General features: G+C 53.0%; 1 protein-coding gene across 2 annotated transcripts in view; it reads right to left on the bottom strand.

Moving 5' to 3' along the window:
• SORCS2 (sortilin related VPS10 domain containing receptor 2) overlaps positions 1-13786 on the bottom strand; it is a 569237-nt gene that overhangs the window by 414498 nt on the left and 140953 nt on the right. The window lies entirely within an intron of this gene.

The raw sequence follows: 13786 nt of genomic DNA on the forward strand, positions 1-13786 counted from the left end.
TGCATGCCACAAGAAAGAGCCTCTAAGTTGAGTGCTTATGTCGCAGTGTCCGACGCAACATAAGCACTCAAGAAATCACAGTTGTTTTTATCATTCTTCAAGTTCACAGAACAGTTTCCTCGCACGATATGCTTTCTCTGACTGAACTCTAATTTCATAATCCTTGCGAGAAAGCTGGCAGCGCTGGAAGAATGAAGTGCCCGAAGGACATAGAGTTAATGGTGAGTAATTTCCCCAGGAATTCCGAAAGGGCGACCCAGGGAGAAATTCACAGGATGACGTGTCTCACATCGGCTCCTTCCGCTCCTTGGCCCGACGCAAGGGACTCTCTTAATTAACTCTGTCTTTACTGCTAATCTTAGTAAATCATTAGACAAGATTATCCTCAGAAATCATCCTCAATTTCGTTCATCAAAATTGTGGTTGCCTCTGCCTGTTCATTTCATGTGATTCACAGAAAGGTGTCCTTTTGAACTAGCATGGTTTGTGGGTATTAATCGCAAGTCTATTAGTGCAGACACTGTAATAATGAATTGAAATTTACATTGTGTGCAATCTTATTAATTGTGCGATCATATCAAGTCTGACAGTTTTAATGCATTACTAAGGGAAAATAGTCTAATACATGACATTAAAGATGTTATCAAGGTTAATTTGCCTTAAAATGTAGTAACTACAGAAATTTTCCCCTTTCCTTTGAGATATTGTGGTTTAAACACATGGTGCTTTAATCTGGGAGGAAAGTGTCCACACAAATCCACAGAATCGGAATGGTATCCCTCACCTCTCTGGGGAGAAGGGAGGAGTGGAGATAGGTGTGGGATTTGGAACCACTCAGGTGAGTTTTTCAGCTCTACCACTTAAGTGCTGTGTGATCTTGAACAAACTGCTTAGCCTCCTTGGGCCTCACTCAATTTCTTTGTCTGCAAGGAGCTATGGGAGTCCCTACATCTTGCTGGGTCATCACGAGGCTGAAACAGGCATATAGAGGGCCCAGCAGAATGCCTGGCACACAGTAGGTGCTTTTTATTCTTAGTCACTGATATGTCCTTGACATCCAGCACGAGGCGTGGCCCATGGGAAGTCCATCATAAATTGATCCAGGGTTGCCAAGGAGAATGCTTGCAGAGAAACAGGTGGACAATATCAACATATGAGCCAATGCCAGATCCAATCCAAAGAGAAGGTAAGACTGGCACAGGTGCCCCACCTGAGACAGGTGACCCTGTGTGGTCCCAAACACGAAGGCCTGAAGGAGCTGCCTGACAGCTTCCCTCGGGTAAAGGCATTGTCCTAACGCAATTATGTTCAGAAATCCTGATATGGCACCTAGGTGGGCTGGGTCATAGCCATCCTCAAGCACTAAATTTTTTAAATAACCACTATTAATATAATTCATAGATATGACCTTATTCTTCATCCAACCAGCAAATATTTACAGGGCACCTACTACTATGTATGTATGGTCTTTGTGTTAGGTGCTGACCATAAAGAGTTGAACAGGCTTGACATGCTCCCTGAACTCATGAAATTTTCAAACAATTATAATACAGTTCGATGAATGTTATGATGGACACTAAGACACCCTGGGAACTCATGGTACAAGAAACTAGCATTGTCTGACATCTGGGAAGACTGCTTTAAGTGAGACTGAAGAAAGAGAAGGAAGATCAATCCTTCAGGAAGATATAACAAGTACAAATATATATGCACCTAACAACACAGCCCTAAAGAACATGAAGGAAAATGGACAGAATTGAAAAGAGAAAAGACAATTCTACATCTGCAGTTGAAGATTCCAGTGTCCTACTCTCAATAATTGTTAGAGCAAGTAGGTGGAAGATCAGCAGCTCTTGTCTTGAGCAACATTATCAACTGACTTAACCTAATTGACATTTACAAAATACTCCACCCAATAACAACAGAGTACACATTATTTTCAAGTGTACGTAAAACGTTCTCCTGGATAGATCACATGCTAGGCTATAAAACAAGTCTCAATAAATATTAAAGGGTTGGAATCATGCTAAATATGTCCCTGATCATAATGGAGCCAAATTGGAAATCAATAACAGAAAGAAATTTGGGAAAGTCTCAAATATTTGAAAAATAAACAAAAGATTTCCAAATAATCCATGGCTCAAAGAAGAAATCACTAAGGAAATTAGAAAATATCTTAAACTGAATAAAACTGAAACACAACGTATCATAATGCAGCTAAAGCAGTGCGAAGGGGGGAATTTATAGCTTTAAATGCTGGTATTAAAAAGGAAGAAAAACCTAACATAATTATCTAAGCTCCACCTCAAGCAGCTAGAAAAAGAAAAATAAACCCGGAGTAAGTAGAAGGAAGGAAATCATAAAGATCAGAGCAGAAATAAATGAAATAGATGACAGAAAAATAAATGGAACCAAGAGTTGGTTCTTTGAGAAAATCAACAGAAATGGGAGACCTCTTGGCTAGACTGAGCATGAAGGAGGAGAAGAAGTTGGCCAGAGACAAGATGGCAGATGAGGAAGAAAGTATTCTAAGGGGAGGTACCCACCGGAGGGAAAACTCAGAGACAAGAGAGGACAGGGGACACAGAGGCACTCCAGAAACTGGAACATGGAGTTGGGGAGAGAGGGCGGCGGGAAGGAAAAAGGGTTGCCAAAGATCTTGTGAGCTTTGCTGACGTGCTGGGTTCCACCCCAGGAGCATTAAGCCATCACTAGAAGATTGTAAGCAGAAAAGAGATACTATGATCTAAGGTTTTAAAGGTCATTGCATCTCACAGACGGGAAAGGGAGGCTTGGAGAGGTCCTAGGGCTTGTCTATGGTGACGCAGCTAGCCAGCAGCAGTGCTGGACTCATACTCAGCTATTTTCATCAAAATAGCCTGGAAGAGCACTGGGGGGAAGCCAGGAGACCCCCAAGTTACTGCCCCTCACTGAGGACCATGACCTCATTTGCAAACTGATGGAACCATTTGTAAAGCTCCTACAATCCCTTCTAACAACGGCATGAAGGATTCTAAACAAAGAGACAAGTTCAGGTCCTTCAGCTGTCCTGAAGTCATACCTAATGTGCACTTTCTGTGCTCAATATTGGTCTTACGAGTTCAGCTCTGCTCAGTCTGTCTTGTGCCCCAACATTAAGAAGTTTTCAGATTTCATAGCAGATACCGAGAAGACATAAATAACAGTCTCTGCTCTCTGGAACAAGCTTCTACCGCTCCAAAGTTTTTCTTTGAAAATTGGGGTCCAGCACAGTACGAGCGACATTTTCATCACCAGGTAAAATCCCCACCCTTCCCCCTCTAATCCATCCAAGTCCCTGGGAGGAAACTTGTGGCAAACAGCCTACCCTTCCAGCCGGCAGCAGGAGGGACAACAGGCCAAGCCTCCCCAGGTCTCACTGGTGAGTCAAAAGCAGCCTGAAGGGGCCTGGAGAATGAGACTGGGGTCTGGGTGGCCCCCAGAGCTACAGGGCACAGCCAAAAGCTTCCAAACTCCCCCTCCGATCCATCGTGCTCCTCACACAGACTTCTGGCCGTGCTGCCTGCTGTTTTCGAGGATAAACAGTGAGTCAGTATACAGGGGAATCAGGGGTGAGGTGAGGGAGGGGGTTTACTTGCTTTCCCATTTAGGCTTCCGTCCCCAAAACCAACCCATTCACCCAGCTTCCCATCCAGCATGGTGCTTCCTCTTCGCCTCCTGCCCCAGCGTGGGAGGACTCAGCTGGTCCCAGGTATGTTTCTGCCCCTCACCTCAGTGTCCCCTCTCTGCTCAAACTGCCCTGTCCTCTCCCACGCAAGAAAACTCCCCACTGCCCTACCCACTTCCTGAATTCCCAGCCCCTGATGGGGACGCACATTGCCCTCCAGTGGGTCTCACTACGGCTGTTCTGTGGATCCAGGTGATGAAGGAGCTGAGCAGAGGCTGCAAGGAAACAGCACACAGACCCGGCGCTCCGTCCATCCGTCTCCCTTCCGGCCAGCAGTGAAGGCCTGGGTGCTGGGCAGGGTGCCTGGTTTCCTGTCATTTCTGGAAGGCTCCATGGGATAAGCTAGTCCCAGCTCCTGGGGACCTGTGACCCTCCTCATCTGGACAACTGCTCAGCGTCTGCAAAGAAGGCTCCATGACATGGGACTCAGCGGATGAGGACCCCACTGAGACCTTCCATCCCAGACCCTGTACTGGGGGCATGGTGGGGGCTAATGGCACTGCTTGATAGTTCATTAAGTCAAAGGATAGCAGACACGTGCACCTTTAGGTGTGTAGGCAGAGCAGGGTGTCAGTTTCCATGTCCACACTGCACCCACCCCATACCTCCATGTCAGTATTCACTTGCAGGCCAAAGAGAAAGGACATCTTGGGGCAACTTGGATCTGTACCAGGGCCTAGAAGCCAACTAATCCTCCCAACCACGCATCATGGCCATGCCTTACAGGGAAGCACGGCAAGCCCCCCCGGCACTGCCACCTCCCAGCTGCAGGGCCTCGGGCCACTCACAGAGCCTGGAAACTTCAAGGTCCCCTCCAACAGGGCCTGTCCACCTTCCTCGTGGAGCAGAGCTAGAAGGAATTCAGGTGCTTTGGGAGTGGAGAGCCGCCCCCATCTTGAGGACTTATTCTATGCCATGCACCAACCCACTCGACACTAGGTGGGTGCTATTGGCGGCCCCGTCTGCCATAGTGCTTCCTCTTGACCTCCTAAGGGCTATTTTCCAGATGGGGAACCTGAGGCAGGCAGGGTCACCCAGGTAGAAAGCAGCCACACTGGGTCTGAAGTCAGGCATCTGCCCCAGAGCCTGAGCGCTCAGTGGCTGAGCTTCCCGCCTGCGCTTGTGGAGGTCAATGCTCTGTGCAAAGGAAGCAGGCACCAGGATGGGGAGATCCACTCGTCAAAGCCCTTCCTGTGCCGAACCCAGGGCTGTGCGTGCCACCTGCACCAAGCCCGCCCTGTCCAGGGACAGGGATGCCGACCTTACATGTGAAGAAGCTAAAGCAGCTTTGCCCGGTGTCACTCACTGAACGAGTGGTCAGGCAGGAAGCTGAACCCAAACCCAGCTGGTTCCAATGTCCCAGGCCCTCACTTTGGCATGACACCCAAACGCGGGAGGCCCCGGCGACGATGTGGTATGGGCCCTTGTGACACCCTAAGCCCATGCTGCCAACCAGCCCACCTCATGTCTGAGGGCAACTGGCATGTTTGCCAATGTTGCAGACAGGAGGACCCAGACGTCTGCCTTCCTAAAGCCCCTGTTGCTGTGACCAGAAGAACATAGGCAGAGGATCATGAGCTGCTCGGGGCCTACACGGTCGGGGACTATGTCAACATTGCTCTGTCCCCTTTTCCACCCTCCCTTTCCCAGGCCTGTCTGCAGCCACCCTACGTCCCTCAGTTCCAGGCACCCCCAAAGGCCACACAGCCAGGACAGAGATCTTGGCCAGCACCCAGGGAAGCAGGCGTCACCACCTTCAAGGGAATGACTGCTTCCTTCCACCTTGGCAACTGCAATTTACAACAGAAGAGATCAAATCAGTCCCATCTGCCTGCTCACAGCTCTGTGGGTTAACGACTGTTACAATTACCGCCCACGCCAGCGGCCAATTACCCCTCTCAGGCCATTCTTTAAGGCAGATTATTTTATACGAAACTTTATAGGGGACACACCATTACCCTGGCCTCGGAAGTCCTGAAGAGAGGGCTGCTGGAAGCTTTGCAGGGCTTCTTCCCTGTGTTTAGCTGGGGGGTGTGAGCAGGCCAGGCACCAAGGTCCCTGCAAGGTTCGCCTCCACCCCCCTTTCACACCGCATCTCCAAGGGTGAAAGGACACATCTTGGCCCACAGGACAGCCCCAAGTGGCCCCTCCTGCCCTGAATAAAGAAAGAAGAAAGGTAGGAGGGCATGCTTCCCCCTCAGATTCACCACGGCAGGCTGTGGAATCTGCAAAGCTAAATGCCAAATGAAACGTGGGCCCTCATTCAGAAATGACTAAGAAGGGAAAGATGGCAGCAGCAGCAATAAACCCAGCACAGGCCCTTCTGAGCACAGGGCCAGGAGCAACGTCAGAGGCAGCTAGCTCTCCACTGACAGAGGGTCAGGATGCAGTGAGTAGCTCAGGGAAGGGGGCAGACCTATGTCCACATCACTGTCCCTGGCCCTTAGGAGCTGTAGCCCCTTGTTCCCAGCACTAGAATAGCCTGGCACCCAGTGGGCACTCAGTCCTTGAATGGGTGAGGCCTTCCCCAAATACCCCAGATGGACAACACATTGTTCATCAACAGATGAAGGAATACACAAGATGTGGTCTATTCACACCATGGAATATTACTCAACCATGAAAAAGGAATGGGATATTGACACATGTGACGTGACGTGACTGGGCCTTGAAAATATCGTGCTTTGTAAAGGAAGGCAGAAGCAAAAGACCACATCATACATGATTCTTTCAGTATAAAATATCTAGAATAGACAAACCCATAGAGACAGAAAGCAGATTGGTGGTTGCCAGGGGCTAGAAGAAGGACAAATGGGATGTGCCTAATAGGTTTGGGGTTTCCTTTTGGGGAGATGAAAATGCTTTAGACCAGGCTGAGGTGGTGGCTGCACACACTGTGAATGCGCTAAATACCACTCACTGAAGCCACACTTCAAAATGATTGATTGTATGCTATGTGAATTTCATGTCAATAAAGAAGAAAAGCTGCCTGGAGGATTAAATGGTGTCATGCACGTGTGGTCCCTGGCCCTTCATGGGCCCTCAGAAAATGGTGGCTGGGTCATCACAGAGCCCTCTGGCCTCACACTTCAGAAGACAGTTCCTAGTCCCTTGATCATCCAGGTGGCATGGGCACCTCCTGCTGCCAGGCCTCTTACAGGCTGAAGGGCAGAGAGAAAAATGAGCAAAGAGAGCTCAGAATCCAGCCAGGAAAGCCAACCTGGCCACAAACAGCCAACACAAGACGAGGAGAGGGACAAAGCCCCGCAGGGTTCAGGGCTGGGAAGATCGCTCCATTTGCAGGACCAGGAAGACTTTCTGGAGGAGGAGCTTGGGGCTGGGCCTTGGACAGGCCGAGGGGGAAGGGCACCCCAGAGAGAAAGAACAGAGTGTGCAAAGGCCCAGGGGCTGGAACAGAGCAGTGTGCGCAGAAGGTTCTTCAGCTCCCCACAGATACGCCCACCGTCTACTCCACACCATTGTTACGCTTCCATCCGCCAACATTTCCTGCACGCAGACCTTGGGCCAGACCTACAGCCAGGGACTGAGACGCTACAGTCAACAAGACCATCCTCCCCACTGTGCATGTCTGTATCTTCCTTTCTGAGAGGTGGCACACTTCCTGCTCACTCCTCACACTTTCTTTGCTGCTCATGCTGTGGCCTGCAGGCAGGGTTTGTTCCAGCTGCTCTGGCCATGCAGCAGGGATGGCTGCAATTGTCCAGCCTGGCCAGTGATGGGGCTCAGGGATGAGGGAGGAGCAAGTCCTCCCGGCTGCAGACCTAGAGCCACCCTTGCCAATAGTAAAGCCGACCTTTGTTCTCTAATGTTTGGCTTGTGCGTCTTATTTCTTGATGGGTCCCAAGCGCAGGATGGGAATAGGGGGCATCACTCAACGTCCCCTGGTGCCCCATGTGTCCCCTTGACTGACAGCTTCTCTTTTCCTCGGTCTTGCCCTCTAGCTCCAAGTGAGGCCGGCAGCCGGAGCTCAGGGAGTTTCCACCCACAGGTGTGCAAGTTCCAGTGTGCACAAGCACAAGAGTGCAGAGGAGTATTCAAAGCCAATTCCTCAGAAAGAGGCTGTTTCAGACCCAGCAGTGAGGGAGGGGCCCGGCACAGACTGTGGCAGGCAGCCTCAGCTGATTCACAGAACCCACTCGGGGGATGCCTTTCCTGGAGGAAGCCGGCACCTTCCAGGGCTGGCCAGGATCCAGGCTGCCCTCCACAAACGCCAGGACATGCAGAGGCTCTGCCTCGCTACAGTGACCAGCTGTCTCTGTCTGCCTGGACTGTCTTGGTTTTAGCAGCAAACAGTTCACATCCTGACACCCACTCAGTCCCAGCCCCTGCCCAGCCTTTCTGCCCTCCCCACCATGCAGAATGGCATAGCCACTCTCCATCACTCGGGACAGGGCCATGGTCAGCGGAGTGTGGGAGTTGTGCAGGCCTAGGTTGTGGCACTGGCTCGGCCTCTTACTAACTGTGGGGCCTCAGGCCTTGCAAATCCGCTTCTCCCAGCCTCACTGTCCACATGTGTAGGAAGAAGGTAAGGCCACTCATGTGTAGGAAGAAGGTAAGGCCACTCATCTTGTGGGCCCTTCTGGGTCCTGAACATGTGGCCTGGAAGCCCCAGCACCCAGGCCAGCACCCCATAGGCCGTTCATACGTGGCCTCCTAATTATCACCATCTCTGGCCCTGGGTGGGCCCCCAACCTCTCCTCACCTCAGGGTCCTCATCTGTAAAGTGGGGCAAGGCCTCGTGGAAAGCAGCCCTGATGCATGGCAGCTGCTGCTTGGTGGAGCCTGGGTCGGGGCCTCCTCCCTTGGCATCTTCCTGGAGACCCTCCCTTTTAGGAGACACTCCTCCCAGGATTTCCCAAACCCAGGATTTGCAAATATGAACGTGTCTGAGCTGGTTCTTGGCTTTCTCCCTCTTATGGGTTGAACTGTGCTCCTCCAAATTCCTATGTGGAAGTCCTAACCCCCAGGACCTATGGATGTGCCCTTATTTGGAGATAGGGCCTCTACAGAAGGGATCAGGGTAAAATGAGGTCATTCGGTGAGCCCACTATGACTGGGTGTCTTTACAAAAATGGTCACAGAGACGCAGTTGGGGAGAACACCACGTGAAGATGCAGGCAGAGACCAGGGTGGGGCATCTACAGGCCATGCACACCAAGGATGGCCAGCAGCCCCCAGAAGTTGCAGAGCAGCCTGGAACAGACGCCCCCACCCAGCTGCAGATGAACCCAGCCAACCTTGTAGGCACCTCGATCTCAGGCTTCTCGCCTCCAGAACTGCCCTCAGTACTTTGTTACGCAGCTGTCGCTGACTCATACAACTTTCCTGCACCAGCTGCTGCACTGCGGTCAGGAGTCCTCCTTCCTGCGCACATCCTTGGATCAAGTGACAGCTGCTTGTCACTCACACTGGTGCCTCCTGTCCCACAGATGGCCACTTCTCAAAGAGAAAGCCTTGGTTCCTACCCAAGAGTAGCTGTGCACACGGAGGGGTGAGAAAAAGGGCCGCACTCCATGGGCTGATTTTCTCCTTAGCAAAGCAGCCCTCCTGCCCCCAACCTCAGGGGCCACAGTTCATATCCAGGCCACAGTTCACATCCGGGCCACAGTTCACATCCGGGCCACAGTTCACATCCAGGCCACAGCAAAATGGCAGGTGATACCACATCTGTGTGAATTTCCAGCAGAACGGAAAAGCCCGTCTCGGCCAAGAGGTGCAGTGCCCCGGCAGGCTCTGCCCTACCAGAAGTGTGTCGGGGTTGCTGGGTATCCCGGGGTTTACTGTAGAGACCAGCAGCTCCCTGGAGCAGGGATGGCTTCATGACCCCAGCATGACCATGCGCCTTCCACGGTACTGCCGTCCACAGAGCCTTCGAGGCCCAGGAGCAACAGCTTTGAAACAGGCCTCTGGGCCAGAAGAATTATAACAATTACGGCAGCTGTCTGGTGTCCTGCCACTTGGGACTAATTAAATGGTTTCCAACTGTGATGGAGGCACCACATAAAATACTTTTAAATTAATTTTTAAAGAATAAATGAGAGCATTAACATTTTATGCACTAGCTGAGGGATGGGGACAGGAGTGTGGGCAAAACTGGGGAGGGCAGGAGACTGAACAGAAGGAGCACTGCACCAAGAGTCCCAGAGCCCCTTGGCCAGCCCCACCCCCCCTGCTGGGTGACTCTGGGCCTCAGTTTGCCCACCAATACAGAGAGACAGGGACAGATGACCTCTTCATCTATGGGCTCTGTTCAGCCTTAGGTAGGCAGCCTGGCAGGCCATCCATCCATCCATCTATCCATCCAACCAACATCCATCCATCCATCCATCCATCCATCCATCCAACATCCATCCATCCATCCATCTATCCATCCAACCAACATCCATCCATCCATCTATCCATCCAACCAACATCCAGCCATCCATCCATCCATCCATCCATCCATCCATCCAACATCCATCCATCCATCCATCTATCCATCCAACCAACATCCATCCATCCATCCATCCAACCAACATCCATCCATCCATCCATCCATCCATCCATCCATCCAACATCCATCCATCCATCCATCCAACCAACATCCATCCATCCATCCATCCATCCATCCATCCATCCATCCAACATCCATCCATCCATCCATCCAACCAACATCCATCCATCCATCCATCCATCCATCCAACATCCATCCATCCATCCATCCATCCATCCATCCATCCAACATCCATCCACCCATCCATCTAGCCAGCCAGCCAACATCTTCTAGGTGCCAGACCTGATGCTGTCACCATTGAGCTCAAAACCCAGTGGGGATGCAATGCCCAGGTGATAGGGATGCAGCAGCAGGGTTAGGGCATCTGCAGGGACCACAGACAGGGCAGCAGGTCTGCAGGGGAACCCTGGGCTTGCAGGGCAGGGCTGGGTGTTTCCAGCAAGGGGGCAGCATGTGGGAGCAGGTGTGGGTGGCAGGCTTGCTCTGGAAGCTCTGGAGGAGCTAGGAGTGACAGCGGGGAAGGTGAAGGTCGGGGGCACAGGGCCGGCTTGCGGGTGGCCAGGCAAACCCTGGTAGGGAATGAGGACTTCACTGTACGCATTGGCTGAGGGCAGCTGGGATTCCTCGTCTTCCATTAGATTCTGCAGCCAGGGAGCAACGCTGCCCCAGCATGCGGGTGTAGAGCTCTCCCCACCTTTCCACCATCTTCAACATCCAACCCTCTGGCCATGGCTGCAAGGCCCACATGGCCTTCTACCACCAGCCTTGCCTTGTCAGCCACCTGACCTCCTGTCAGCTCCTCCAACAAGCCAGGTCTCCGCTGCCCTCAGGGCTGGTGCACCTGCGCTCCCTGCTACCTGGAACTCTCCCCGATCTTTGCCTGAACTTCTGCTGAGTATGAGTCTAAAGGTCGCCTGCTCAGGAAGGCCTCCTGATCCAGTGCCAGCACCTTCTCCCAGCATGAAGCCTGACCACTCCTGCCCCCTGACAACCACCCAGGCCATTATTTGCTGAGTGCTTCTCTCAGCCAGCAGACTGCACATTGCAGGTGCGCTGGGACGCATCCCTCCCCGTCAGGTCTCCCCATAAGGCCCCGCACACAGTAGGTGTTTGATCAATCGTCATGAGTAATTGAACGCAGGGATGAACGAATGGATTCACTCTAAAATCCCTTCCAGCCCCACCTTCTGCAATTCTAGACTAAACATCTGTCCTTGGGGGGGCTCAAAAGGGGAGTGGGGCATGACACGGACTCTGACACACAGAACTGGACCTCGGCACAAAAAGCCGGCCAGCCTCTCTCTTCTCGGCCATGACTGGGTGTGATTCCCAGTGCGTGCCCAGCACTTTGATGTAAGTCAGCTCAATCCATCCTCCCACCGCGCTGAAAGGAGAGTCATGATTCTCACTCTCAGATGAGAACTTGGGGCTCAGGGCAGCTCAGGGACAAGTCCAGGATCACACAGAACCTGGACTCAGACCCAGGGCCTTCCATTCTCAGCTCCATGGGGACACAACCTCTGCCAACTGGGCCCTGAGCCCAAAGTGCCAACTCCAATAACCTCTGGAGCCTGCCACCCACGCTGCTCAGGGATCACGCCTGGGCATGGCTCACCCAAGGTGCTCCTGGCACTTCCACCAAGATGTGAAGAGGAGGTCCTGTGACCCTGGAAACCACATCCTTGGGGACAAGGGTCCTTCATCCATCTGCTCACATTGATCTCAGCCCGGGCCAAGGACCTCCGGGCACTGCGGAATTGGGGGTCTCCGGGCAGGAGGACGGCAGTCGCAGACTCAGAGCTCTCCACTGGGGGACACTGCCACCCAGAAGCCAGCAACATCCCCGAGCTGCCCAGTGGATGCTTCTCCTCCCTTCAGCAGAGCAGATGGCTTCCTGAAATCCCAGTGAGGGAGAGTAGGGGCCATCTCCACCAGGAGCAATCGACCAGGACGCAGGGCAGGGGCAGCGGGGCCTCAGCTATCAGTGCCCTCCTTCCTTCCAACACCCTTGAATCACAGCACACCTGGGGACGCGGAAGCTGACAACTGTCACCTGACACTCCAGGAGAGCAAGTGAGCCCCTGCACACAGCCCTCATGGTGATGAGAAGTCACCTTACCATCGTCCCCCAAGTCACAAAGGACAGACTCAGGTGCATGCCAAGCCCCAGCCAGGAGGGGGCAGAGCTGAGACATGAGCTGGGTCTGTGCCCAAACCCTGGCAGCTCAGGTCACCAGCAGGCCCTGCCAGGCCAGCCCAGGCCTCCAAGCCTCACCCCTGCGCCCGCACTCCATGCCAGGCATCCCTCCTTGCAGCAGAGGATCTAAGACACTTGGCCCTGTTCCAATCGCCACGCCACACCCCCCAGCTGGGAGCCGGAGCAAGTCTTTCAACCTCCTTGAGCTTCAACCTCCTGGAAGGTAAAACGGGCCAGACGCCATTCCTGAGAGCAGTGGGTGAGCTCAGAAAGCCAGAAGGAGCTGCGTGCATGGAGGCATGGGGGTCGCCAGTGAACAGCCCTGGAAAACCACCCCAACCCACCTCCAGCCAAGACGGCAGCTACCTCCTGAACTGGCCGTCCTTGGGCGCCCCGAAAGATGAGGCCTCGGGCCAGAGCAACAGGCAGGGCAGGGTGAGTCCCGCCCAGAGAGAAAGAAAAGGCGTCCTGGGAAGGCAGTGCTCAGCACGTGTGGGGTCTGTCGGGCCTGGAGGAATTCCTCTCCCATGTTTGGGTTCTCTGCAAAATGTTTGGGTTATCAAAGCATCTCCCCTCCCCATAAAATTCCCTTGACTCCCAAGGGAGGGCCCAGAACAGAAACACTTTCTCTTTTTTCTGATTTCCCAGACTAAGTGGAGACTTGTACATAGACAATGAAAACCAACACATCTCTTGCCCTGTGGCTGGAACTTGAAGAGGTGAAAACTTGAATGTAGAGAGGAAAACTAGGGGTGTGTCCTGGACGAGGATACTCAGAATTTCTAACGTAAACTTGGATCTGACCACGGCACAGATTCCCAGCTCTGGGCTGGGTGCTGCAGAACGGGAGCTGAAGGGACGCCGATGCTCTCTGTGTAAAACCCTCCATGGCTCCCCACTGCTACTGAGATCAGGTTCAAAGCCCATGGCCCAGCCCATTGCATCTCCATCCATCCCTTTAGCTTTATTTCTCTCCCTCCCTCCAAACCCGTCTCCTAACCCCCGGCCTCAGGGAACTTCCCTCCGCTCTCAGAAGATGCCTGATACTGACACTCGCTGTTCTCACCAAGAACTCCTACCCCGCCAGCTCCACAGGCCAACTCCTATCATCCTACAGGGCCTGCTCACATGTCACCTCTTCCATGAAGCCTTTCCAGGGCGGCCAGGAGGAGGGGTCCCCCATGTCTGGGCCCAGGCACTTTGTCCGTGGCACCCTCCCCACTTGATCATCGTGGGCTGCCTTGGGCTGGTTGGTGACCACAGGAAGGCAGTGACCGTGTCCACCTCCCCTGTGTCCTCAGCACCTGCGCACACTCCCCGCCTCTGAATCCGTTGCTCAGGAACTGAGGAGGTCCAGGTGACCCTACTG

Source organism: Macaca mulatta, chromosome 5 (genome assembly GCF_049350105.2).
Source record: "Macaca mulatta isolate MMU2019108-1 chromosome 5, T2T-MMU8v2.0, whole genome shotgun sequence".
In the NCBI taxonomy this organism is placed as follows: Eukaryota; Metazoa; Chordata; class Mammalia; order Primates; family Cercopithecidae; genus Macaca; species Macaca mulatta.